This window comes from Microtus pennsylvanicus, chromosome 9 (genome assembly GCF_037038515.1).
Source record: "Microtus pennsylvanicus isolate mMicPen1 chromosome 9, mMicPen1.hap1, whole genome shotgun sequence".
NCBI classification, from domain to species: Eukaryota; Metazoa; Chordata; class Mammalia; order Rodentia; family Cricetidae; genus Microtus; species Microtus pennsylvanicus.
This window is the reverse complement of record NC_134587.1, coordinates 41,812,056-41,839,799: the sequence shown is the minus strand read 5'-3', so window position 1 is coordinate 41,839,799 and position 27,744 is coordinate 41,812,056. Positions and strand designations below refer to the sequence as shown.

General features: G+C 51.2%; 1 protein-coding gene across 3 annotated transcripts in view; it reads left to right on the top strand.

The window, feature by feature from the left end:
* The window catches only part of Vav2 (vav guanine nucleotide exchange factor 2), a 176,305-nt gene that overhangs the window by 1,591 nt on the left and 146,970 nt on the right, over positions 1 to 27,744 (top strand). The gene's annotated exons all lie outside the window — the stretch shown is intronic.

Genomic DNA, 27,744 nt, shown 5'->3' with positions numbered 1-27,744 from the left:
TCAATGTGTAAGTCGTTCCTCCACCCTCCACGTTGGGACCGGGAGACTGCGGAGTTCTTAACCTCTTTCACGACTCGAGAAAGGAAAGGGAGGGGGCAACTCCTGCACACACCTGGATCTTGACTCCCCTCTCCTCCTGCGCACAGCTGGATCTTGGGCTGACCCTGAACTGCTGGAGGCTAAAGCTGGCTTGCTTCTGACAGGTTCTGCACCCGTCTGTAGGCTCGAGCCTGACCGGGGGTGGGGGTGGGGTTAAGAGAGTGAGGCTGATTGGCAGGGAGATTGGGAGGGGCTGTGCCTGATTGGGGAGTGGCTGGTTCCTGTGATTCGGGCTGGAGGGGATGAAGGGTGCTGGCTGGTGCAGGCCTCAGGGTGCACAGTCCCTGTGTTGGAAATTTCTAGTCGCCATCAATTGTTGGCGATTAGATACCAGCTCAGAGGGTTGGTCTTGTCTTCTCGCTTGTCATTTTGTGTAGGCTGGTCTGTCCCACGGTCTCCACATTGCAGGTGCTCTCTGAACCTTCACGGTATCTGGCCAAGTTTAGCTTCATGGCCCTGTGTGTATATTCATAAGGAAAGAAACAACAGTCGTTGCCAGGGCTGGCTGTGCAGGGGCTGGGGCGAGACTTCTCTCTGGGTGCTTGCTCTTTGCTACAGGGAAGCTCACATTTCTGATATGCCGGGAAGAAGATGTTATCTCGGTTTGTGGTTGCTGGAGCACAGAAGGAATCACAGCTGCCCTTTCCGGGTCTAGACGCAATCTGTAGAGTGGTGTACCACCTCTGATTTGTAGATAATAGTGAAAGCTCAGAGAGGTCCACAGATGTGCCCAAGTCACCCAGATGGTACGTGACATAACTAACTAGCTTGTGTATGCATATCTTCCTAAAGAAAGGGTGAGTTCAAGACTCCCCTCAGCTGACCTGCAGCCTCGCTGACTTCTCTGGGCTTTCTCTGGGACCTGTGGGCTCTCTGGGGTGATAGTAGGAGCATGCCTGGTTTCCCTGGACATCTGGATCCTCTATGGGGGAGTCAGCTGGGTCATTTGGCAAGGTCCGAGAGTGCATTTCATTTCTCTCTGCTTGTCATGTCCAGATCATTGGTCTCTGATGTCCCCCGTTCCTTGAAGGCCACATGGCTTCCTGGTAAATCTTCAAGACTCAGAGTTCCCATTTCACTTTGAGTTTATCTCAGCTGGACCGGTGGATCTAGGGGAGCATAATGGCTTTATTTATTTATTTTTATTTTGAGACAGGGTCTGACCGTAACATGGACTGGGAGACTAGACTGACCTGGAACTCCCAGACACCTGCCTGCCTTTACCTCCCAAGTGCTGAGATGAAGGGAATATACCAGCACGCAGACCTGGCAATAGGCATTTATTAAGCATCTTTTGTGTGCCAGTGGTCCTGGAGAGACACTGCCTGCCTGCTTTGTTGTGAACTGTTGGGTGAACAGGATGTACTTTGTTTTACTCCAATGCCTGGAAGCCACTTTGGGCTTAATTAAGCTAATTAGGTATGGACACTAGTTATTGATCCCTGGAAGGGACCCAGTGGAGTCAAAGTGGCCACAGTGTGAGTTCCCCAGGGTGCCTGTGTCAACTGTGACAATCCACATGTTTACTCTGGGGAGGCCTCTTAAAGAGGGGCCTCTTTCACCTACCTCTGACATGTTCGTAGCACTCTGATGGCCTTCTCCCTTTAGGACATCGATGGTCTGTCTGCTGCAGGGACTCAGCATAGATCTCTGAATGCCTTGGCTTACCTCCAAGGGACCTCCATGTCCTCCATGCTCCCCCTTCTCCCTGACCCTCCCACCTGGTACTGTGTGTTTCTTCCCTGTGTTTTTCCTTTTGTGCCAATCACAAGTTTACTTACTTACCTCCTTCCAGCCTGGTTCTGGTTCTGTTTGTTTGTTTGCTTGTTTGAGACAGGGTTTCTCTGTGTAGCCATGGCTGTCCTGGAATTTGCTCTGTAGATCAGGTTGACCTAGAACTCAGAGATTTGCCTGCCTCTGCCTGCCAAGTGGGATTAAAAACATGTGCCACCACTGCCCAGCTCCAGCCTGGTTCTTTACCTCAGCTGGTTTAGGGGCCTCTTCCTCTTCCAGGAATCTTCTTTGACTGCCCTTTCCTGTCCTGAGCCTTGATCTGGGCTAACTCTGCTCAGGTGTGTGTCTCTAGTGTTGTACTTTCCACACTCTGTCTTCCCACGAAAACCCCTTGCCACCTGCTCACCTGGACTCAGGTCCTGAGGATTTAGATCATGAAGGGTGTTGCCACCGAGTGTGGTCTTGGGTCCTCAAGGATGTAAGCCTCTCCAGGCAGGGCTGCATCCTTGCTGACTCCCTTCAGCCTGGCCTCCCGTGCAGAGCCACATTCTTCCCTTTTACTTTTCTTCAAGGAATAATTCCTCTGCCTGGCTCCATGTCACAGGGATGGGAGGAGCAGGAGGGGAGCAGGCTGGCCGGTGTTCTCATGAAGTCTCGGCAAGCCAGGGCAGCCAGTAGGTATGGATGAAATGTTTTCTGATTGAGAAGGAGGCCGTTGGACAGGTACCCAGTTCCTTGAGTGTATGAGTGGAGATTCTGTTGGAGAGGGTGAGACTCAAGACATAGGGGTTTGGGAAGAAGAGAAGGGAAAGCTGATTCTCAAGGAAGCCAGGCAGACTAAAAAGGATTTATTCATGGTTTTGTGTGTATGTATGTTTTTTTGTGTGTGTGTATGTGTGTGTGTGTGTGCGCAAGAGTACAGATGTCATGGAGATCAAAAGAGAGTATTCAGTCCCTTGGCGCTGGAGTTACATACAGCCAATTTTGAGTTGCCTGATGATGTGGGTGCTGGGAACCAAACTCGGGTCCTCTGGAAAAACAGCAAGTGTGGCTTAACCAGTGAGCCATCTTTCCAGCCTCAAGCCCGGCACTTTCCCATTCTGAGAATGACTCTGACTCTTGGCCATTGTGTAGTTCATACCACTTCCTTGTGGACCTCTGAGGGTACTCCATGCCCCTAACGTCCAGTGCATTCCAACAAATGTGCACTCTGTCACTACAGCACAGCTGTCTGTATCAGAGGCAGTGACTACTGGCAAGCCACCCAGGTGTCCTTGTTAAGTCCTTTCCAGCAGAGGTGACCTGGGATCTTCAGCTTCATCTCTCTGCCCTAAGCCTCTTCCAGACCTTCTTTCATTGGTCTCTAGGCCAGGGTGCAGGCTCCCTGGATTTGGGTTTGCCTGATGCCTCAGGATTAGACTCAGGCTATGCACCTGCTACACAGCAGGTGGCCCAAGGCTCACCCTTGCCTGTTGACTGGGGATGTTGGAGTTTAACTACTTGATTATTGGGGAACCTAGGTTTTAAGGAGGGCTTTGAGAAGAGGTAAATATTGATTTCGCCTCTCCCTCCCCCTCTCCTCTCTCCCTCTCTCCTCTCCCCACTTCTTTCTGTCTTCCCACCCAGCATGGGTTATGTTTCCTGTTTTATTCTAATCTGCTACAACCATTATTTACCTCGGTGCTCACATTGTCTGAGGCGACAGTGGGAACTGGTCCAGGTTGGCGTCTGTATATCTCTGGCACACTCCCAGTCATTCTGGGAGCATCGCTGACTTGCTGGCACAAGATGTTCTAGGCTCATCTGCGTGTTCCTTTGTCCTAGCTCAGGAGTTGGCCTCTGCTTCAGTGGATGTAGTTCCTTGGTAGGCGAGGGGTCTACAGAGACCAAGATGAGGAAGGCTGTGCCTAGGACTCCTGGGTCTTCTTAAAGATTACCTGGGTAGATGCATGTGAAAGCACACATGTATATGTGTATCCGTGCACGTCTGTGTATGCACGCATTCTGTGCGTATTTGTGTCCTATATATGTTAATGCCGCCAATGCTGAGTTCCATCTAGGTTTACTAGGACTGGAGAGATGGTTCTGTGGTTAAGAGCTCCTGAGTTGGAATTCCAGCACCTGTGTGGGATGGCTCACAAGGGCTTATTATTCCAGCTCCTGGGGATCCAACATCCTTTACTGGCCTCTGCAGGTAGCTGGATACATGAAAACGTACACACTACACCACATACACACACACACAGTACACACACACTGTCTCTCACATACACGTGATAAAAAGGTCTTTAGATGTATACATTCTTGGTGGTCATAACAAAAGTAACAAATGTTTAATAGTAATTTAAATCCCCCCCCAACTCTGCTCTTTTCTTTTGGAGATAGTCTCACTGTATGGTCCTGGCTGCCCCGGAACTCACGGTCTAGACCAGACTGTCCTTGAACTCACAGAGATCCATCTGCCTCTATCTCCTGAGTGCTGGATTTAAAGGCGTGCCCCACCACTCCTGGAACAAAGTTTATTATTATTATTATTATTATTATTATTATTATTATTATTATGTGTGTATATGGCGTGCATGTGGGTAGGCATACCACTGTGTGTGTATGAAGACAACTTTGTGGAGGTGGTTCTCTCCTTCTACAGTTACCTGCTGTGTTCCAGGGATAGAGCTCAGGTCGCCAGGCTTGCGCAACAAGCGCCTTTACCCCCTGAGCCATCTTGCCTACTCTGTAACACTAATTTTAATGATATATTTTACTTAGGTTATGCAGTTTTCGCAGAACACCCCTGAGAGGGTGGAAGTCAAATCTTTTTGGGGTTGAGATGTGTATGTATAGAACCCAGCTTCGTGCAGGGAAGGTGAGGGGCGTGGAGTGTCTGAAGGACTCCTTGGGGCACAGGTAGTGGGAACAAAGTGGGAGAAGTGATTCTGGGAGCTAGTGTGTCTGCATGGCACTGTTTGTGATGCTCAGGGCGGCTGCAGTGTCTGGGTCTTGCTGAGAACTCAAGTGCAGGACTTCAGGCAGCATCGCCCCTAGGCCTGGGTCTGATATCTGCATGGCAGACCGTGCGAGCATCAAGCAGCGTCTGCTGAAGGGCAGACACGCTCAGCACTGGCGTGAACTCTTTGTGTGGTGTTTGTCAATTAAAAAAAATAACCTGGCTTGCTTGCTATCCAGGGTGGTTGTGAGAGGCAGTTGAGGGCCAGGTTGGAGGCCTTTGTGAAGAAATGCTTTGCTCCCTGGGGACATAAGCTCAGTGAGCTGGGAATGGGGGGGGGGGGCTGTCAGGCTGTGCCCTTACTTGTGAGGGACCTGACAAGGAAAGTGTTCCCTCCAACCCTAGTTCTCAGTTGAGTTCTTTCTTGCTTTGGGGGTTGGGTAATCCAAGATGTCCCTACCCTGAAGGAAGCGCTTATCCTTTCAGAAGCCTTGGAGCCTCTGGGCAGTTGGCAATGTGATCTCTCTTTTGAAAAATTGTTGTTTGTTTTTTTACTTATGTGTGTGTGCATGCCCATGTGTACAGGTGCCTGTGGAGGCCAGAGTGGGTGTCTGATCTTCTGGAGTGGGCGTTGCAGCTGGCCTGTGTGAGAGCAAGTTCTCTTAACCACGGAGCTATTCCTCTAGCCCCCCTGATGCCTTTTTTGAAGACACTCAGAGAAAACCTTTGTCACCTGACCCGTTCCTTTTATCTCTGTGTCCAGAAGATGTATGTGGGTCCAGGAGCACAAACTCAGAACAGAGACAGTGCAGAGTGACGGGCTGGGTGGGTGGGTGGGGCTGGTGGCTGGTGGCTGATGTACGGGACCTTGTGTTAAGCGGGTGCAGGTCATAATCTCTCCAGTTAGGCCCCCCCCTTACCTGGCTTCCCTCCCCACATTCCTTGAAAACATCTTTTTCTCCCACACCATAGCCTGGCCATCCATCTTTCTCCTGGAGCAGGGTAATCAGTGTTTTCTGTCAACTTAAATTGGAATATTTTAGACCTCATGGGCCAGGTAACTTCTGTTGTACCCACCCCCCAACTCTGCCCTTGTAGCAGGAAGCTGTAGCTGTTCCTGGTCTCTGAACTGAGAGCCAGGCTGTGCTCCGGTACAATATGTTTATGGCGTAAGAAGTTTGAATTTTATAAGGTAGTCATTTCAGCCCTTAAAATATAACTTTTATTAGGAGCTGAGAATGTAGCTTGGTGGCGTTTGCCAGGCCCTGGGTTCCATCCCTACCACCACAGTTCTCTCTCTCTCTCTCTCTCTCTCTCTCTCTCTCTCTCTCTCTCTCTCCCCCCTACCTTCCTTATCTTGTAGGATGTACACTGGCACAGGCCTGACATACCAGTTACTTGAAATGCTGAGGCAGGGGATCACAACTTTAAGGCTGTCTGGCTACTTATTGAGACTCTGTCTTAGAGAGTATAGGGGCTAAGAATATAGCTTAGTGATAGAGGACTTGCTTAACATACACAGAGCCCTAGGGTCTATCGCTACTGTAAGTCGTGTAAGACCAAGGGTTGGGACTTGTAAAACCAGCATCCACCAGGCTTTTAATCCCAGCACTTGGGAGGCAGAGGAGGAGGATACAGGGCAGTCAGGAATACACAGAGAAACTCTGTCTCAAAAAACCAAAATAAATTAAAAAAGAAAATCAGCATCCATACATGGGGAACTGAGAGTCCCAGGGCCTGCTGACCTCTGCTTCAGGTCATTCCCTTCTGCCCTGGTTGGTTTCTTTCTCAACTTGACACAAGCTAGGGTCATCTGGGAAAAGGACTCTCAGTTGAGGAAATGCCTCAGTCAGATGGCCTGCAGGGAAGCCTGTAGGGTGTTTTTCTCTTGATTAATGACTGACATTGGATGGTCCAGGCCAGCCCTCTGTGGGCAGTGCCATCCCTGGGCGGTGGTCCTGGGGTGTTTAAGAAAGCAGGCTGAGCAAACCAAGGGGATCGGCTCAGTGAGCTTTGCTTCAGTTCCTACCTTCAGACTCTGGCCTTGGCTTCCACCGAGGATGGACTATAACCTGTAAGCCAAATAAACCCAAGTTGTTTTTGGTCATGGTGTTTTGTTTATCTTAGCAATAGAAACCTAAGACACACCTTCCCAGCAGTTCCCTGAGTCCAGCTGGTCCTTCAACCCATTTGCACTTCCCTATCCTGAGGCTCACCTGGTGTCAGGTATTATCTCTCTGGCACCTGGTGCTTGAACTAAGCCTCTGGCTGCCTCCTGTGGTTTCCCACTTCCTGGTCAGGTACCAGATAGTCCCTCTCCAACCTTACCCTTTCTTTTTGTCCTGCTTTCGTATCTCCGCAGGTCAGGTCAGAGGATTGGGGGGCGGGGACTGGAGAGGGGCCCTTCACCCCACACCGGCTCCTCTTTGTCCTGCTCTTTGCTGCTGGTCTCCATACTTCATTTTGTGCCAAAAACCCTTGACAAGCTTGTCTAACAGGAAGTGCTGGACAAGAGCGAAATGCTGACCTGTTTTTTTCTTGTTTCCCTGATGACCTCGGTCCTCGAGGTCAGTTAGAGCCCTCAGTAAAGTGTCCTCGATGTGGAAGCCAATCTGGTGAGGGTCCTTTGAACTCAGTTTCCTTACCTGAAATAGGATGGCAGCCCTCTCACCCCTAGACTCTCAGGAGGATATTGTGGGAGATGTATGCCAGGCAGCAGGCTTGGCTGCCTCAGGATGCCGCGTACCCTGCCCTTCTTTTATTGCTGCTTACTCCCGTGGTACCCAGATCTGGGCCGCATTGGACAGCTACCTTCCTTTCCCGCCTCCTTCCCTCCCCACCAGTGCCCAGCTGCAGGCCACCTGAGGAGGAGGCTCCTCTGGTCTTGTGTTCCTGGGTGAAGTCTGAGATGACCGAAAGGGCCTTCTGCTCTGTTTCTGTGGCTTCTTGGGCAGGAAGTTTTGGACTGGATGGGCAGGAGATGAACACACATCATTTCTGCTGTTAGTGTGTTTCAGAGTTGCACCAGCCCTCAGCCCAGAGTGGCTGGGTTGCAGCTAGCCAGGGGGATGGGAGAGGGCCTCCCTGAAGAGATGGTGCTTGAAAACTGGATGCTTTTGGTAGCTCACTCTGAGATAGGGGCTATCCAGAGAGGGGGCGTGGTGTAGACAGGAGCTTGGAGGCTCCTCCACCCTGTGCCTCTTCCTAGATCTTGGGGTTCTCCATGAATCTATATCCCAGAGGTAGGCAAGACACGGGTGGGTGGGATGCTGGTGACCCAAGTGAGGCCATTGGTTGCGTCTGTCCTCACTGCCTGGCAGGTGTGTTCCCCTGGCTGCAGGCAATAAGCTGAGCCTTGGAGAGATGGGCAGTTTGGAACATCACAGGACTGGCGGCCTGTCTCAGGGCCAGTTGGAGATTGACCAACCAGGGCAGGGTAGCATTTGAGGGTAGGCTCTTTTGCTTTGGCCGGCATGGGGGCTGTAGACTGGTGAGCGAGAGCTGTCAGCTCTGTCCTGTGAATTTATTTATTTATTTTTTTAAAACCATTGATTTGTTTTTAAACCATTTGTGTGCATCTGGTGCCTGTGGAGGCCAGAAGAGGATGTTGGATCCCTTGGGACTGGAACTGAGGGCAGTTGTGGACTTCCATGTGGATGCTGGGAACTGGACCCAGGCCTTCTGAAGGGCAGTCAGTGCTCTTAACTGCTGAGCCATTTCTCTAGCCCTCCAGGGCGCATTCATTTCTTGACCACCCAGGCACTGAGCTGGGTGGCTCGGGTCTTTTTAATGGCTGAGGGAGGAAGAGGTGAGGGGTCAGGTGAGGTCCTACAGCTGTGTGGGGACCCACACTTCTCACCAGTTAGGTCAGGCCTCCTGCCTCTGAACTCCACTGTCTTCTGTCCTGACTTTGCTGGCGAGCCTGCAAGACTTTTGGCAGGGTCCTCAGGCTGGGGGTGGGGGGATGCCAGAAAGTCAGTGACTGAATCAAAAGTGGCCTCAGGGCTGGCTGACCTAGCAGCCTCTATCCTGGCTACATGGCTTTCTGGCCTATCCTTTACCTGTTTCCAGGTGGTGGGGAGGGGACTCAACTGGTCACTTCCTCAACCCTATTTACCAAACATCTGCCATTGGGCATTGGGCTGCAGAGATACCTCTGATGAATAGAGAAGGAAGATGATGAATAGATATGACCTGATGAATAGAGAAGGAAGCTGGCAGGAAGCTGGGGCTGGACCCTGCTACCCATACGGCCTTTAGGCTGGCCTCCTGGTCAGGTGATGGTGACCTCTTGCCTTCTTGTGTTTCTTGGGAAGTTCATGTACCCAAATGTTTCAGCTTCGCTGCACCAGCAAACAAGCAGGAGTTTAAGGGCGCAGCTGGGGCCTGCTGGGGAGTGTGGGCTCAGGGCAATGCATCTTCACTGTCTTCACTGGGCTCCTGTCTGCCAGGAGTAGCTGTGGCTCCTGCCTTTGTGTTTCTGCACACGGAAGTCTCCTGTGCACTCCTCCCGCGCCTGTCAACATCCTCTGTGGAGTATAGCCTTGCCACATCCGCTCCTTCCCCCAGGGCTGGGATCCTAGACCCCACCCACTCACACAGAGCTGACCTTATGCAGACCACTGGGGACCCACTGGCGGCTCCATTCTGGGCACTTGGGCAGGGTGTGGCTGCAGGCATGTCTCTAGGTGGATACCAGTGGAGCCCTGGACCCTCTTAGCCCAAGTCTGATTCCTGCCGTACCACTTCTTGCAGATAATATATCTTTTTGACTGTTGATTCTGAGCTTTGCTTCCTCATTCTCTGAGAGGGCTTTATGAGAGCCACTGAATAGAGTTTGGTTGAGGACTTATTGAAGGTAGCAGAGGGAAGTCACAGCTGTGAGGACCGTCGGGAACTGGGAGGAGGGCTTTGTAGATCGGGTACCCCTACATCCCTTGCAGACTTGGAGCTGAGATTCCTCCCACTCAGCTGCTAACAGACCCAACAGAACTGAGTCAACTCAGGGCCTCTTGCTTGGCCCTAGTCATCCCCTGCCAACCCCCTCCCCCCAGCAAGGCTGAGTTCACACTCTGCCTGTGATTCCCCCTTCCCTGAGCACCCAGGGGCCCCCTGACTGCATAGTATTCTGTAGTTGTCACTGTCTTGGCTTCTGGATCCAAAAGATAAACAAGAATAGCAAACTCTGCAGTGGCGAGGAGGCGACAGGTCCGTGATGAGGCTTGCTTGACCCTGGGCCAGACCTGACTGAGATTTCCTGAAGCCTGCCAGCCACGGATTCACAAGGACCGACCAGGCTACAAACAGTGTTCTGTGCTGTGTGTTTGCCACTCTTTATAGAGTTTGTGTAAGGATTAAAAGAATTTTTATAGGCCTGCTCCAGCTCTGGAGCCAACTCAAACCTGAAGCCGTTACTATCCCTCCTGGCTCCTTTTCCGCACCTTTGGTTGTAGGGGCAGTGCTGTCATGGGGTCCCCTGTCCCTCCACTTGCTAAGCCATGGTTTTTCCAGGACCACAGCACTTACCCCCACTCCCCGCTCCCCTTTGCCATCTGCTTAGGGTGTGGTGAGCTGCTTGCTCATCTTCTTTCATTAGCTGACCTCTCAAAACGTTGCTGTCGCCACCTTGGAGGGCATGTATTACCCATCAAGCCCTTCGGTGTCTGCATTGGGAGGGTTCTGAGGTAGGAGCTGGGAATGATCTTCCACGATAAGAAGCCTGTACTCCTCAGGTACCCCAATTGCCTTTCTGTTCCCTGTGCCTCCCCAGCCCTCCCTCCACTGGTCTCTGTTTTAAATGTGGTGTTTCTTACACTGCATTTGCAGGGAAGCTCTTTTGATTCTCATAGTTGTCTTACACTGGAGCACACAGGCAGGCACAGGTGGTGTGGCCTTTGGAGCGTGACTTAGGACTTCATTTGTTGGCTAACGAGAGGAGCTGTGTGGTGTTGAGTCACCTCTTGAGTCTCACTGCTATGAGACGCTTCATCTTAGCTGTCCCCTCTTGATTCCAGAGCTTTATTCCTGCTGGTACTGGCACCCTAGAGGTCTGAGGCTCCCATCCCATTGTTGTTTCTTCTTCTTCTTCTTCTTCTTCTTCTTCTTCTTCTTCTTCTTCTTCTTCTTCTTCTTCTTCTTCTTCTTCTTCTTCTTCTTCTTCTTCTTCTTCCCCTTCTTCTTCCCCTTCTTCTTCCCCTTCTTCTTCCCCTTCTTCTTCCCCTTCCTCCTCCTCCTCCTCCTCCTCCTCCTCCTCTTCTTCTTCTTCTTCTTCTTCTTCTTCTTCTTCTTCTTCTTCTTCTTCTTCTTCTTCTTCTTCTTCTTCTTCTTCTTCTTCTTCCCCTCTTCCCCTTCCCTTTCCCCTTCTTCCCCTTCCCTTTCCTTTTCCCCTTCTTCCCCTTCCTCTTCCCATTCCTCTTCCCCTTCTTCCCCTTCTTCTTCCCCTTCTTCTTCCCCTTCTTCTTCCCCTTCTTCTTCTTCTTCTTCTTCTTCTTCTTCTTCTTCTTCTTCTTCTTCTTCTTCTTCTTCTTCTTCTTCTTCTTCTTCGTTTTCATTTTTTTATTGATACATTTTTCTCTGCTCCCCTCCCTGCCTTTTCCCTCCCCCCTTTAACCCTCCCCCAAGGTCCCCATGCTCTCAATTTACTCAGGAGATCTTGTCTTTTTCTACTTTCTACTTCCCATGTAGATTAGATCTATGTAAGTCTCTCTTAGTGTCCGTATTGTTGTCTGAGTTCTCTGGGATTGTGGTTTGTAGGCTGGCTTTCTTTGCTTTATGTTTAAAAACCACCTATGAGTAAGTACATGTGATAATTGTTTTTCTGTGTCTGGGTTACCTCACTCAAAATAATGTTTTCTAGTTCCATCCATTTTTCTGCAAAATTCAAGCTGTTGTTATTTTTTTCTGCTGTGTAGGACTCCATTGTGTAAATGTACCACATTTTTTTTTTAAGTCCATTCTTTGATCGAGGGACATTTAGGTTGTTTCCAGGTTCTGGCTATGACAAACAAAGCTGCTATGAACATGGTTGAGCACATGTCCTTGTGGCATGATTGAGCATCCTTTGGATATATACCCAAAAGTGGTATTATTGGGTCTTGAGGAAGGTTGTTTCCTAATTTTCTGAGAAATCGCCACACTGACATCCAAAGGGGCTGTACCAGCTTGCACTCCCACCAGCAATGCAGGAGTGCTCCCTTTTCCCCACAACCTCTCCAGCATAAGTTGTCATCAGTGTTTTTGATCTCGGCCATTCTTACAGGTGTAAGATGGAATCTCAGAGTTGTTTTGATTTGTATTTCTCTGATGACTAAGGATGTTGAACATTTCCTTAAGTGTCTTTCAGCCATTTTGGATTCCTCTGTTGAGAGTTCTCTGTTTAGGTTTGTACTCCATTTTTTTTATTGGATTATGTGATCTTTTGGTGTCCAATTTCTTGAGTTCTTTGTATATTTTAGAGATCAGACCTCTGTCTGATGTGGGGTTAGTGAAGATCTTTTCCCATTCTGTAGGCTGTTGTCTTGTTGACCGTGTCCTTTGCTTTACAGAAGCTTTTCAGTTTCAGGAGATCCCATTTATTAATTGTTTCTCTCAGTGTCTGTGCTGCTGGGATTTTATTTAGGAAGTGGTTCCCTGTGCCAATGTGTTCAAGTGTACTTCCCACTTTCTCTTCTATAAGGTTCAGTGTGGCTGGCTTTATGTTGAGGTCTTTGATCCATTTGGACTTGAGTTTCGTGCATTGTAATAGATATGGGTCTATTTTCATTTTTCTACATGTTAATATCCAGTTATGCCAGCACCACTTGTTAAATATGCTTTCTTTTTTCCATTTGATATTTTTTGCTTCTTTATCAAATATCATGTTTCTTCTTCTTCTTCTTCTTCTTCTTCTTCTTCTTCTTCTTCTTCTTCTTCTTCTTCTTCTTCTTCTTCTCCTTCTCCTTCTCCTTCTCCTCCTCCTCCTCCTCCTCCTCTTCTTCTTCTTCTTACCCCCCCCAACCCCATCTTGTTTTCTACCCTCAGTGGGATGCAGAGGTTTGTGGTCATATAAGATCATGGGTTCCCTGTCTCTCAACTGTGTAAGAGGGTAATCTGCCCAAGACCATTGGATCATATTCCCTGGTGTAAAGGCAGCTGGACAGGTATAGTCTAGCCACATGACATGTCCCCCTCACTGAGGTGTGTGTGTGTGTGTGTGTGTGTAAGGCTCTGGTTCCTTATGCCCATTCATCCCTGTCCTGAGACCCGCCTTTCCTTTGCCCAGGTTCTTTTCACTCCTTGTCCTTCTTCCCATCCAGTCCTTAATGTATTCATTTGGCAGTTGGGAGAGGAGGAGCCACAGCTGCTTTGATGAAAGAAAACACTCCTTTATGGATCTGGGCTGTTGGTACCTCTTGGTGATATATTGCTCTACACAGGCTGACCCAGGGCACCCGTCTCCACCCTGAAATGTCCCTTCCCTTTGCTTGTTTGCACCCCAGAGCACACAGGAAGCCTGTCTGAGGCAGGGCAGTCGTGGAGACTAGCAGACTGCTGTGCTTCCCCAGACCTCAGTTCCCCCTTCGCTTCAGTTGCAGGGCAGCTTCCACGCTCCGCTCCGGTAAGCTCACCTTTCCACCCTCTGCCCTCTGTTGTTTTATCTGTTTATTTGAGGCAGCCTTTTACAGCCGTCAGGCTGAGGATGACCTTGAACTCCTGATTCTTCCGCCTCTGCCTGCCAAGTGCTGGGATAACAGGCCTGTGCTACAGTGTCTGGCTCTTCTTGCTTTTCTCAAGCCTTCCACAAGCCTTCCTCGAGGTCTGAGCCCCTTCTCCCACTGAGTCTGCATTCCTCCCGAGCAGGTTGGGTGGGTGCCCCTGGGCAGCTGTCTGGGAATTTCATAGGATTCCCCTCTCAATCTCCAGAAGCCTGGAGACAGCTTCCCCTCAATGCTGGTCTCTGTCATCCACCCTCAGCCTGCACCTGCTACATGAGCCCTCCCCCAGCTGTCTGTCTTCCCTTAGGAAGAGAGCAAGAGGCCCCTCTTCCCAACTCCTTCCTTCGAAGATCCGGGGCCAGACTCCACATAAACGATGAAGAAGGAAGGGTATCCCAGTGGGTGCAACTCTGGGGCCCTGTGCTTCCGGCTGTGAAAAGGGATCATCTTGTCTCCCACATGCCTCCTAGGGGGAGTAGGAAGAAGACTTGAATGACGTGTGAAGTAGCTTGCCTTTGCCCAGAGCTGCTGTCTGGTGTGTGTAATTACTCTCGCGGTGAGCTGCCCTGCCCTGACAATGACTCTTCAGCTCTGAGCCGGAGCTCCGTGCTCTGGTTGACAAGTCTCCTCTTCAGCTGCTCCTAGAGGTGGGGCACGTTCCTGTGGGAGCGAGGCAGCCGCTGCTCCAGCTGCAGCTGTCTGCCCTCCCCACGCTTCCCCCCCACGCTCCCCCCCCCCGGGGGGGGCAAGCTCTGACAGTGACTGCTTTTAATAATGACGTGGCTCTTTGGGTGAATCTCAGTTTTTCCGAGATTAGTTTATGACGTAATGTCCTTGTACCCCACCCTGGAGCCCAGACCTGCCTTGGCATTTTTGGGAATGTGGCCATTTGAGACTTACGGTGCAGATTTGGATGGCGGGACGCGTGAGCTTCCGGTTTGTTTGTTTAGCAGGTGCTGAGAACGCATCGTAAGCTGAGGGTGGGGAGTGATAAACCTTGGCTGTGAGCTCCTCACCTCTGTTGTATGTTACGTGTGTGCACACACGTGCACACACACACAGACACACACGCAGACACACACACACAGACACACACGCAGACACACACACAGACACACACACACAGACACACACACGTGCACACACACGCAGACACACACTAAGGCTTGGCTGCTTTGTGCCGTGGACTTTCCAGGAGTGAGGTTCCTGGGATGAGGGTAGGTGGGGCTGAGTCATGGAGGACTCTGGGTTCTGGAGGTCAGTGTGATCTTATTAGGCTGGGAAGTGTAATTCATGCCTCCCTGGTTGTTTTGGGGTGTGTGTCTGCTCAGGGCCCTGCGAACCTCGTTTTGCTCACCGAGCTGTCTGTCCTATTGATTCTAGCGGATAAGGATTTGTCCGTTCTGTTGGGGGATGCTGACTACCTCCCTGTTGAAAGCTAGGTTGCCCAGGTGGCAGACAGCCATGGAGGAGGCCTCCTGACTGGGCTTCTGGGAATAGCTGGGGACCGCGGCTCAGCCCATTTCTTCGTCCAGCTGAATGGTTCGTCTTTCCCCCTTCTCTCCACCTGGTACTTGGCTCTACACGGTACCTGGTCCTCCTGAATGAATTGTGATCCTCCCAGGTAGCATGGAAAATGGCCATCGTTGGCAGGAGGCCAGCTCTCACAGCCACAGCTTGCTGTCCCCAGCCGAGAGTCTCTAGCCCTCAGTCTTCCTTGGCTTTGTCTTCTGGTTCTTGGCATGTCAGCTGACCCCTGGGCCTCTTCCTCATAGGTGGGCAGCTAGGTAGACCAGCCAGGCAGGATTGTGCGTCACCACTGAGGACACAGCCCAGGTGCTTGCCTCTGTCGAGTCCTTGGACCCAGCGAGATGCCTGCCGTACTGCCTGTCCAGGACAGTGGATTTCCAAGATGGTTCTAATGAGTCACTGAGTGGTCGTAAGGTGGACCCAGCACAGCACGGGGTCTTCCCTGCCTCTTTGGGATACAGTTTGAAAAGCTTTGGAAACTGAGGCTGAGCTCTGAGAACCTGCTTGAGTTCACATCAGAATGTGGCACTGAAAACTGGCTCCATAACACACACTTATAGGCTTAGTGCCCGCTCTGGGAGGGAGGCTCCTCTGCTTCCTAAGATGAGGGATTTGTATCCTTCGTTGCCATCCATAATTCATGTGTTGGAGCCCTCTCTCTCTTGTTCCCTCCCTCTCTCAACTCATGTGTATAATAAAACTCCCTCCCCCCCCAAAGGAAGATAGAATGTCTACACATCACTCCCTCCCTTTTCATGCAAATAAACCTTGGGAGAAATTGGCCTGTCATCTCCTTGGGTGTATTTTGTGGTAATTTAGCTGCTAAACGAAACATCTGTTAGCCAGCCAGGCCCAGGGAGAGCAGGGCTCTAGATTGCACAGATGAGCAGGGAAGTCATTTGTGTTTACTCTTCCTGGGGAGTGGCTTGCAGGCAGTGGGGTTGGGGTGGGACTGACACCCAGAGGCCAGGGTGCAGGGTGGGGGTGGGGAAACTAAAACGTTTGCACTCAGCCCCTTGGGTCCCTGAGGACAAGGGCCCACTTCCTTTCTGTGGCTGGGTCAGAACATGTGTTGGGCTATGTATGGTTGGGACTCTGGGAAGAAGCTGCCCCTGTCTCTGCAGCTTCGTGTGAGTCTAAGGGACCCTTACACTCGGGTGGAGTTTTCTCCCATGGTGGCCCGAAGTACAAGGACCCTGAGCTCAGACTTGGCCCCACTGTGGACCTCGGCTTGTGTGCTTGTGCCCAAGGTTCCTACCTACCCCAGTGTCTATAGAAGGGGGACTTCTGTGGGACTAGGTAAGGCTCCCTCCCCAGTCTCAGGCTCTTGTGGATCACAGCCTGTGGCGCCCAGTAAGCACTCTGATTGGTTGTTTCCCATTCCCAGCTCTGGAAACTGCCTTCTTATATAATGTTTTGTCCAAGGGAGGGGTTGACAGTGAGTGCCTTGCTGTATGATATAATTGGGGCATCATACCTGTCTCTGTTGGGCACAGGTGGACCCTTAATGCCAATTTGAGGTGAGTGAGAACTTGTTTTCCGTTTGAGGGTTCTGTAGGTTCTGGGGGACAGACTGAGGAAACACAGGCATGACTTCTCAAGTGGATAGTGGGGAGGAGGCTCAGGGCTGTAGGGGCTGTGGTTGCTGAGGCCAGGGGTGCAGACCACCCTGTATTTAGGGGAGACGACAGGAACTCCAAGCTATGGCCTTGAAGGATTCATGGCAGTGAGTAGGTGGTCATGTGGGTGCCTTCATCCTTGGGAGGGTCATGAGAAGGTAAGAATGTGTTCATATTTGGTTCTCGAAAGTTCTGCTGGAGGTTGGTCAGTTCAGTATGAGACAGTGTTGGGTCTATGATGGATGGGCAGTGGATGTAAGCTGGGGAAGGAGAGGAACAGGCTATGAGGGAGTTTGTAAGAGGTGGATGAAGAAGAGGTCCCTGGTGTGGTGCTTGGGCAATGCCATGAATGCTAGGCTGGGTTCTGTCCTTAGGGTCAAGTGGCTGGTTGAGGGGACAGGGAAGGCCATGGTCTCCAGGGGCTGTTCTGAGCTTTTGGAGGGTGTGTGTGTGTGTGTATGTGTGTGTGTGTGTGTGTGTGTGTAGAGGCCAATGGACAATAGTGTCTTCTTCAATCGTGTTCCACCTTATTTCACTTAACGGATGGTGCCACAGAGACAGACAAATATCCATCTTGGGTTTTTTTTTGTTACAGGCTGCCTTGGCCTAGTAACAATAGCTCACTGGGTGCAGGTGTCTATAGACTTGAGTTCTATTCCTGGGACCCATACATGGTGCAAGGAGAGAACCAATTCCTATAAGCTGTCATCTGACTTCCGTCCATGAACCTATATGAGCTCACATATATGAGCATACATACACACTCAATAAATACAAAAATAAAATTGGGGAAAAAAAAACCCACGGCCTCTTACCTCACCTGGGATCCTCCTATCTCTGATTCCCTACTTTAATTTATATAAAATCAATCAACCAACCTATCCATCTATCATCTTTCTATCTATTCTCTCTCTCTCTCTCTCTCTCTCTCTCTCTCTCTCTCTCTCTCTCTTTCTCTCTTTAGATGGTCTTACTATTTAGCTCTGGCTGGCTTGGAACTTAGTATATAGACAGGAATAGCCCTAAATTCACAGAGATGCGCCTGCCTCTGCCTCTTCGGTGCTGGGATTAAAGTAATGAGCTACCCACCCTGGGCCATTAGAAATTACTTTGATGTGTGAATGTGTGTGGGTCCATGTGCATGTGTGTGCCTGGGTGTGCTTGTGGAGGCCAGAGGAGGCCATTAGGTGTCCAGTTCCATCACTCTCTGCCTACTGCTTTGAGACAGGGGCTCTCGATGAACCTGGAGCTAGGCTGGTAACTAGTGAGTCCTATTGAGTCTCCCATTTCCGTTCCCTCCCGTGCTGGGGGTGGGGTCAAGACCACATCTTGCTTTAATGGTGCTGGAGAATGAACTCAGGTCTTCATGCTCGTGCAGCAAGTGCTTTACCCACTGAGCCAACCCTTCCCTACTCTTTAATGTTGGTGTTGGGGATCAAACTCGGTTCCTCATGCTTTTACGGCAAGCATTTCAGTGACTGAGCTGTTTCCCGTTTCTTTATTGACCTTTATGTGTGTATGTGTATGTGTGTTGTTGTTGTACAAAGCAATGGGTTTTCAGTCTGGCATTTGTGTACATGCACAGCTTTGCTTTTATCTTTCTTCCCTTGGTAGGGCCGTGTTTACTGGACTCAAGAGCTAGCGGTGTAGCTGGGCATAGGGGCACATGCCTTTAATGCCACCCAGTACCAGAGAGGCAGAGGCAGGCAGTTCTCTTGAGTTCCAGGACAGCTTGGTCTATAGAGCAAATTCCAGGAAAGCCAGGGCTACACAGAGAAACCCTGTCTCAAAAAACAAACAGAAACTAAAACCAAGCCAAAGCAAACAAAAGATGGTGGCATGATGCTAGCTCAGTTGGTGTGTGTGTGTGTGTGTGTGTGCGCGCGCGCGTGCACGCACGCATTCAGGCGTAGTAACCACTTGCAGAGCCAAGGAGCTGGCTGTCAGTGGTGGGACTCATCTCTGGATTCTTCCATCCGTTTGAACTAACAGTTTTGCATCCAGGTTGCAGTTCAGTCAGGTCATAGCAGGTGTGAACTACCGTTGCCTGTAGGTGCAAGCTGCCGCTCTCTGTAGGTATAAAATGGGCCTTAGGCTCCAGTTCCCAGGTGAAGGGCTCCTCCCCTGCATGTTGGTTCATTGATAGTGACAAGGTGGCACTTTGCAGAGCCCAGCCAAGCAGACTGAAAACTCAGAATAGCTTATCTGTTGTTTTTAAAGTGAGTGTTGATTATGAACGGAGTGGTTTTTCTTAAAAAGGACATTGCCTTAAATTGATTTTCGGGGCCTCTTTTATTGCTATTGATCCAGCAAAGCTTCAGTCGGGAAACAAGCTCACAGTGGCTCTGCTGAGACTCACTTGATAACCTCATTGATGTCACAGGGAGAAGCATTTGCTAAGACTGGGGTGACCATACCTGGTCATGAGCTCAGAACTGGCCACATGGGCTGAGCCTGTCCTGCTGCGGTGGACCTGGAGGCAGCCTGGACTGAAGGATAGCGTACGTGTTGTTATCCAACACTGAGTGTCAGGAGTAAAGACTGAAGGGGGCCCAGCCATCTCCTTCCATATCTGGAGCCCAGGCTGTGTTAGAAGTCTCTGGTTAGAGGTGATAGGTGCCTGTCCTGTGTGTCTCCAATCTCCAGGTGGTGTGAATGCTACCTTCTCCAGGGCATTGGTGATCCCAGGGATATGGGACAATGTGAGCCAAGGGCTTATCTTCTAGGCCCTCTACCAACAGGGACCATGAGTGTTTATTACATGCCCTTAGTGAGCCTGAGCCTGGGACAGGGCTGCGATGGTTGTGTCCGCCCGAGTATCCCTTGCCCTCTTGGTCACTGAATCTCCCTCCCTCCACCCTGCTGCTTGTGGCCTGGGTCACCTAGGCTGCTGATTGCTGAGATTCAGGCTCCCCGATGAACATCAGTGATTTTCTCTCTTTTCTCCTTCTCCTCCTCCTTTTTATTATTATTATTATCTCCCCCGCTTTGGTTTTTCGAGACAGGGTTTCTTTTGTATAGCCTTAGCAGTCCTGGGACTAGCTCCATAGACCAGGCTGTCCTCGAACTCATGAGATCTGCCTGTCTTTGTTCCCAAGTGCTGGGATTAAAGGCGTGTGCCACCACTGCCTTTTTTATAGAACCTCTTGTTGCCGGGTCTCAGGGAGGAGTCACCCTTCCCGGACTTCACCCTTTGTTTCCCACCAGGTCTAGTGGAGTCCCCGGACACGTAGGGTGTACTGTCATCATTTATGACCCCGAGTCTTGCCCCTCACCTTGGCCACCTTCTTTGTACTCTATGAAATGTCTTGGCTCCATGACAGCTGCTGACTGCTTGTTAGTCCCACATTGTCCCTATTGCTAGAGGTAATCAGAGCAAAATATGAGTGATCAGTAAAGCGATGCATGATAGCATTTGTTTTGGACCAAAGTGGATCAATCAAATCTCAGATCTCTCAACAAGGTTGGAGGGAAAAGAAGGCTTCATAAAAATATAAAGGAAAGAAAAGCAGCTAGGAAAGAACGGCAAGAAACTGTTGAATGAGGGCGTGGAGGAGTGGTGGGAAACTGAAGGGTTACATTTGGTAACATTGAGTAAAATGAAAAGGAAGGTTGAAACAAACAAAACACTCAACTGGGATCTCTTGAAAGCCATCCACGGAATGAGAAGAATGGGTTGAGCTGATGGTGATGGGTTTTCGTCTCAGTTGCTTATCTAGGGGGCAGAGTTAGCGTTTGGAGGTCAGAGCCTCCGTGCTCCAGCTTGGCAGCCACTTTGCTGCTGCGTGGAGCGGGAGGAGCCAGTGTGGAGCCCCGGGGCAATGTGGAGCTCCCAGTCTGCTTGTTCAAGCTCTGTCTGCCCTTGTGGAGGACTGAGGCCTTTGCAGTCAGGGGTGTTTATGAGGGCTTGAGGGGGTGACTGTGGTGAGCTGTTGACCCTTGCTTTTATCCTTGAGATGTTTTCTGGTTTTTCCAGACATGGTTTCCCTGTGAAGCTTTGGAGCCTGTCCTGGAATTCGCTGTGTAGACCAGGCTGGCCTCAACTCATGGGAATCCACTCGCCTCTGCCTCCCAAGTGCTGGGATTAAAGGCGTGCACCACCATTGCCCTGTGGGATGTGACTATTGAGAGTTCATTCAGTAGGGCTCGGTGATGGCTGAGGGGCACCGACTGATGTCTGTTGAGGAGAGGATGTCCCCAGAGCTGGGTTGGGAGAGACAATGCTGATCTTGGTGTGGATCTTCAAGGGCGTGGGAATCAATGTGTTTTTGGGCAGGTGGGGTTCACAAGATGGGGACAGGTACCTGGTACCTCTGAGGACAGCAGTACTGCAGGGGACAGCTCACACTGGGCCAAGTCTGGATAGTGCCTACTATATCTGCAAAAATTGGTCCTGGTTTAAGGGTACCTTTGAGGTTCCAGGATTTAAGATGTGAATGTCGATTTTTTTTCTAGTCTGTCTTGTCTCCCTGACACAATGTTCTCTTTTCTTTGTCTGGACGTGATGTGTTGTCAGAGCTGCTCAAGAACATGGGTAGCAAGGGGCTGCAAGAGAGGAACAGCTTGGGATCCTTGGGCGGGGTGGGGGGATGGGAGGGGTAGGAGGGTCGGGGGGATGGAGAGGGCAGGATTTGGGCAGAAGCAGAGGTGGAGCAGGAATATGGATAGAGCCTGGGTGACCTCGCTGGGGAGCTGGGTCTGGATCCATGCCCCCACAGCTGCTGCCTGGTATGGCAGGAGTTTGAGTGTCTCTCCCTGGTGACAGCAGTGGCAGGCTCCCCCTGTGCTCTTGATCAGGACCTCTGTCCTCTCAGAGAATGATCTGCTGCTTGCTGCTGTTGGGTTTCTGTTCTCCTGCTACCCCGGTTGCCCTGGGGATGGGGGCTGTGAGCATGCTCCGCTTCTCAGCACCTCTGAGTCGCTCTGCTGCTCTCTCACTTCCCTTGGTTGCTCCATCCCCGGCCCCCAAAATAACACCTGGGATGGGGCAGGGTGGGGTGGGGTTGCCATTCTCTCTGAAGGCAGATCAAGAGATTTTTTTTCATGCATGCCACAAAGTGGGACATGATGCAAATTTCATGGCCAAGTCAGTGAAGGGTGAGTGGACTGGGGAAAGTGGTGAGGAGCTGGGCCTGCTGTCCTGTGGGCTTAGCCAGAGGGTAGATAATGGTAGCCCTGGAATGTGGCCAGGGAAGGACATCCCGGATGAGGGTCATAGTACAGGGTCCTCAGAGCTGTGCATGGTGTTTAAGGTAAAGGGGGGAGGGGTGCTTGGCCTTCTCTGTTTCTTGCTCTGCCTAAGGATGAGTTTGCTAGAGACCTGGAATTTGGACTCTTTGGCCCAGACATGGGTATTCCTTTGCTGGAAGGAACCCCCTCTCCTATGTGATGATGCATACCTTTAATGAGCCCAGCTGTCACACTCCTGCACCTGACTGGAGGTGAGGCTGTGTAAACAGTCTGGGTGTCCACATGTAGGGAGACTGGAGGAAGAATGTTGGGCCCAGGCCAGGGCAACTACACCCACCTCCACGGTGAGCTAGGGGCACTGAGGTGCCAGTGAGGAGCTTCTGGACCCAACATCCGGTCACTTCTTGTGTCACCCCCAGCTCCAGGCTGGGCAAAGCACTGCAGCAGCTGAGGGGAGTGCCTCTGTGGTTCATGGCATTGTGGGACAAAGATGGCAAGTTCCTTAGAGTCCCTTCTCTCTCTTTGTCTAGGAGAGGTTGTTAATATATTGAGAGAAAAAGTAAAAACCCATCTTACCCACGCTCCTTCCTTCCCCTTTCACAGGTGACAGGACCGGGGACCCTTCCTTAGCATGCGCGACAGCCCAGAGTGCCAGCCTGGGCCGCTGTGTCCCTGCTTTACCAAGGTGGCAGTGGCTATCCTAGCTCAGAACATTCTAGCAAGAACAGGAGGATGAGAAACCAGAATTCTTGGATGCCTTGACAGGAACTCTGGTTGACTGTGGGACCCAGGGTGCCCAGGGCAGATGGGAGGCTACTGTTAGTACTTCCTGCCCTTCTCATGACCTTGAGCAGATGGGGCAAGTACTGAAATACCAGCTTTGGCCCAGCTTTCCTACCCTGCCCTCTGGGCCTGGGTGGCCCCTCACATGCTGGGCTTCTTTGGACTGGGGCCTGCGGGTGAGTCTGCAGCTGTGAACATTTCTGACCTTGGCTGGCCCACCTGTTTCCCTGGCATCAGTGGAACCCTGTCCCCTCTCCGCTGCTTGGGTGCTGGGGTGGGGGGGGAGTGGGGGGCGGCGCCGAGGGGCCTGGAGCTAGTGGGACTGGAATTTCTGGAAAGTCAAGTGTTTCGCTGACTGTCAGGGGTTCACAGGCCTCTGAGAAAGGGAACCTTGGAGGCTGGCCTTGCTCCAGGATCCCCTCCTCCCACTTCTAGCCCTGAGAAGAGCTATGGTTTAAGAGCGAAGGAAGGAGCAATACCTGCTTGTGGGGAAAAACCAGATACAAAAGAAGAAGCCACGAACTCATTTTGGCCTGAGTCTAAGTTCCTGAAAGATTAGGGGAATTCCTCAGGCTGGTGGGGGTGGCAGTGTGGAGCTGTGCCCTTGTTCTCTCTCTGAAGAGTAGAGAGCCTGTCCATTGACCTGGGAGACTCAGGGATCTGGAGAACTGAGGACGGAGGTCAGAGCAGCCCCCTGTGGAAGGATGGGTGGTGTGAGGGGACCAGGAAGGTCACTGAGGGCAAGCTTTAGAGAACTGGGGAAAGACCACCTCTAAGTTCTGAGGAAGTCTTCCTGACTCCCTCGAGCTTTTGCCCCTGCCGTCCCCAACTCAGGGAATGATAGAGCTACTTTGTCGGGGTAACTAAGGCTCTTAGAGGGCCAGGGACTTGCCCAGGGCCCCCTGAGAAGCCGTGCTCAGCAGAGTTCTGTCCTGTGCCCTCTGCCTCTGCCATCTGGCCCTAATCTTGAGAGTGAAACCAGGCAGGAGAGGTGTAGATGAGGGTAGTGCTCCTTCTAGCTGAGAATTCCCAGGGTGCATTTCACCAAGACAGGGTACAGAGGTCTGGAGCAGTGGTCGCCACTGCTGACCGAACTCTGAGCTCCCAACTGTGTGGAAGTTTCCCCCCCCACATAACAGAGCCAGGAGACTTCAGAAGCAAAGTCTTTGGTGGACCCTGCAAGCTGGCAGAGTTGATAGTGACTCTCTGGGGCCTCAGCGAGAGACTGATCAGAAGCCTAGAAGCCCGAGGAATCAACTCAGAAAGCTTCTGGGACGCCTGTAGCTGGCATCATCCCGCTGAGCAGGACTCAGGTGGCGTCTTCTCTGCTCAGGTCCCCAGGGCGACCGTCTGTTGGGGCAGCAGAAGGGAAGGACATCCGTCTTTCTTTTTCCTAGCCCTGTTAAGCTTGTGTTTACTGTACACAGGAGTAAAATGAAATGGAATCGCATTTAAGAAACAGGAAAAACATGCTTACGTACCGTCGACGTCTTTGTAGTCCAAGATTATTTCCCTGGGTTCTTAAAAAAATTGTTATTAGACACTTTTATTAGTCATAACAGAGGCACACACACACACCTATCTAAGCATGTGTACATGCACACCTACTACACGCTTCCAGGTGTGCGCAGGTACCCACTTGTCCACACACACAGTGCACACACACACACACACACACACACACACACACACACACACACACACCAGCATTCCAGCTATGCTCACCTAGCCGTGTCGGACACAGGAGTGGTTTCCCCATGAACTGAGGAGTGTGCAGCCTGGCTGGGAAAGATGAGGCTTAGGCTACCTGTAGTGGACGATGCCTTGAGTTGTCACTGTGGAAGAGTCACCTGCTGGTGTAGGAGTGAGAGGACACTTGCAGCTGCCTCCAGGTGCTCCTCCCTCCCTCCCGGACTTGTTTACAGGCCTCTGAGGGGGGCATTTTCTCCACCAGGTTCCCTGTTTCCAGATGGCCTTAGCCTGTGTCACGTTAACAAAAGAACTGGCCTGCACATGGAGACAGAGACAGCCGCTGGTAGATGGGTCTGTGTGCAGCCTGGAGTCATGGTCCCTGAGGGCAGGATTTCTCAGGAATGAGTGGTGGAGAAGATTTAAACCAGGGTCTCTGCCTGGAGGCTGGTTAGTCTTGTTCTACCCATTCCTGAGTGACACGCTGCATCAACGGTATCTACAGTAGAAGTGAGATATCACTGTGTCTGGTAGGGGAAGTGGGAGACTGGACTCAGGCAGGGGTCCCTTGTGGACTTGGTTATTCAGAGTCCCAGATGGAGCCTATCCTGGGCCCTCAGGTGGGTGGTCCAGTGTCTGGTGGGGACCTGTGAGCCGTGTGGTGCTTGAGAGGGACGGGGTTGCAGAAATCAAGTTGCGGAAACCAGTACTTCCTTGGAAGTCAGTCCTTTCGTTATTGTTTAGATCTGAAATGTCCTCTGAATGTTCATGTGAAAGGCTTGGTGGCCACTGTTGGGCTTTGGGGTCATGAAGAGACTCTGAAGACTCCAACATCAGGGGAGATAATCCTGGAGTGGATTGGGAGGCTTTACTGGAAGGTGGAACATGGTGGGGAAGCCTTTTCTTCCAGTGCCTGGCTGCTTTGATGTAGCAGCTTCCCCTGGTACCCTCTAGCTATGGTGCCTGGGCATAAATAAGTCAGTTCCAAAGTAGTGGCCAACTTCTGAAACCATGGGTCAAAGACCTTCCCTCTTTTAGGTTGATTTTCTCAGCTGTTTGTCACAGCAGCCGAAGCCCAACTGCCAACATGTTCATTCGTTCATTCATTCATTCACCCATTCACTCTGTGAATTTGGTGAGAGCCTGCTGTGTTGAGCCTCTGGAGTGTGAGGTTAAAGGCCCCAGGACGGCTTTGACCCAGCTGCTCCTGGAGTGCCCACAGACTAGGACACAGGACAAAGGAATTTATGCGGTTTTTATGCTGGAGTCTGACTCCCAAACCAAGGTGTGAGCCACACTTCCCCTGGGGGCTCTGGGGATGCTCTGCCTGGCTCTTCCTGCCCTGTGGCTTCTGGGCTGTGTCATGATAGTCTCTATAACCTTCTCACACCTTCTCTCTAGTATGACACTCTCTCTTCACAGGGCTGCCTGACTCACTAGAGAGCCGGGGCGCTAGTCTTGAGATCTTGAATTTATGTCTGGGAAGATCTGGTTTCCACAGTAACTCAGCAGTAAACTTGGGGTGGGGCGGGGGGGGGGGGGAGGTCAGAGCCTGCCTTTGTGAGGGGCTCTTTGCCTGTGATGTCATTGGCTGAGTACTGTGGCTTCCTAATCATGGATTGCAACCTTTCCCCAGTGGGATAGTATCAGGAAGTAGCCTTGGAGGCCAATTAGATTTAGGCAGTGGTGTTGGGGAGAGTCTTCATAATGGGCCTGTGCCCTTCTAAGGGTCTCCATCACAGCTCTCCAGCTCTACTATGTGGGGTCCAGGGAGGAGGAAGCAGGCCAGTTTGGGAACTCCTGCCAGAACTCAGCAGCACATAGGCCTCTGTATGTCCTCAGACCTATGTGTGGTTCCCCTAGTTTAGGGGGGCTTGCCGTAGCTACCGGAGCTCAGGGACCTGGTTTCCGGAAGCAGCAACACTCCTTGTACCTGCAGAAGGTGGTGAAGTTTCTGGCTTCTGGGTCTTGCCTGGTAGCTCTTGCCTAATGGCTTAGCAGCTCTAGTGTGACTTAGTGTGTCAGTCAGCTTTCTGCCACTGTGGTAAATACTTGAGATGTCAACCTAAAAAGAAAGGGTTGTCTTCTACTGTGGAGGTTTCAGTCCGTGGGTGGTCCCTGTTTCTTCCCTGGTGTGGTGGGGGTGCCACATGCATGCTGGAGCCAGCACCCGACCAGGGGACAAGGCAGCAATAGCAAAGAGACAGGAGTTTGGAGGGATGCCCCCGCAATCTCTGTGCTCACAGTCAGTGCCCTCTGCTCACTAGTCAGTGACTAGGCTTCCCACTAGATCCTACCCCTTTCTAAGAGATTTAAAACATTTATGAGCCGCGTGGTGGTGGCACACTCCCTTAATCCCAGCACTTGGGAGGCAGAAGCAGGCAGATCTCTGGGAGTTTGAAGCCAACCTGGTCTACAGAGCTAGTTCCAGGACAGCTAGGGCTGTTACGCAGAGAAACCCTGTCTCGGGAAAAAAGAAAGAAAGAAATTATGTATGAATGTTTTGTCTGCATGTATGTATGTATATGTATGTATGTATGTATGTGCCATGTGCATGCTCGGTACCCATGGAAGTCTATAAAGGGTGTTGGATCCCCTGGAGCTGGAGTTACAGATGCTTATGCTCAGTACCATGTAGGTACTGGAACTGAACAGGTTCTCTGCAAGAGCAGTAAGTGCTCTTAACCACTGAGCCATCTTCCAGCCCTACGCCTCACCTCCCAATAGCATCAAGCAGGAGTGGTCAGACTTGACAGATGGGCCTTGGGGCAACATTCTGAATCCAAACTATAAAATCACTTCCGTAGGAAATGAGTCAGCTGTGGACTGGTGACGGCCCCAGTGTCATCGGCATTGGATAGGTGAGGAGACAGGTGTGGAGCAGTGTTGTGACAGGTCTCAGGTCTGTGTTCAGGCTCCACAAGGGGCTCACATGAACTATTCCAGATCCTGGTGGTGGGCATGTAGAACAGGCAAGGCTGCCTGATTATCTCTGGGCATCAACGGGATCCCCTGGGCTTGTTTCCTAGTGATGGGGACTGGAGGTATCCCTGGGAGACTGAGGACAGAGTTTCCAGGGTGCAGTCAGCATCCCCGCAGGGACTGTAAGTGAAGTCACTCAAAGCCTGTCCCCAGTATTCCCAAAGGTCAGCTCTGCACCTCAGTCTCAGAGGTTATCTATTTACAGTTTACCCAAGAATTTTGACACTTTGCCACGTGCATGGCCTGCCTGAGCCTTTTGTAGGGGGGCGGGCTCCAGTCCTACCACCTCATAGCTAAGGGCTGTTGGCTCTTGGCTCCGAATCGTGTAAGAATGTTTGATTTTGTTCGCCTGCTTGGGAGCTCCCCAGTGCTACTGTTAGGATTTTCCTACCACATTTTCAGCTCAGCAGGATGGGGGTAATGGCAAGACTCGTTTGTGCAGATGGGAGAGTGATAATCCGATGTGTGCCAACCATTAAGG